This window comes from Trichechus manatus, unplaced genomic scaffold, assembly GCF_000243295.1.
Source record: "Trichechus manatus latirostris isolate Lorelei unplaced genomic scaffold, TriManLat1.0 scaffold00060, whole genome shotgun sequence".
NCBI classification, from domain to species: Eukaryota; Metazoa; Chordata; class Mammalia; order Sirenia; family Trichechidae; genus Trichechus; species Trichechus manatus.
The window spans coordinates 7,903,729-7,903,988 of record NW_004443996.1 but is presented as its reverse complement, the minus strand read 5'-3'; positions in this window follow the sequence as shown (position 1 = coordinate 7,903,988).

Sequence of the window (260 nt, the reverse complement as noted above, 5' to 3'; positions counted from 1 at the left end):
TTGTAAATCCTGCCTCTATGATGTTAATGAGGGAGGATGGGTGGCAGTTATGTTAGTGAGGCAGTACTCAGTCTACAAGATTGGATTCTATCCTGAGGCAATGTCTTGAGATATAAAAGACAGAATTGAGCAGTGAGACAGGGGGACCTCATACGATCAAGAAAGCAGTGCCGGAAGCAGCGTGCATCCTTTGGACTGGGGTCCCTGCGCAGGGAAGCTCCTAATCTGGGGGAACACTGAAGAGAAGAAGGCCAACAGAG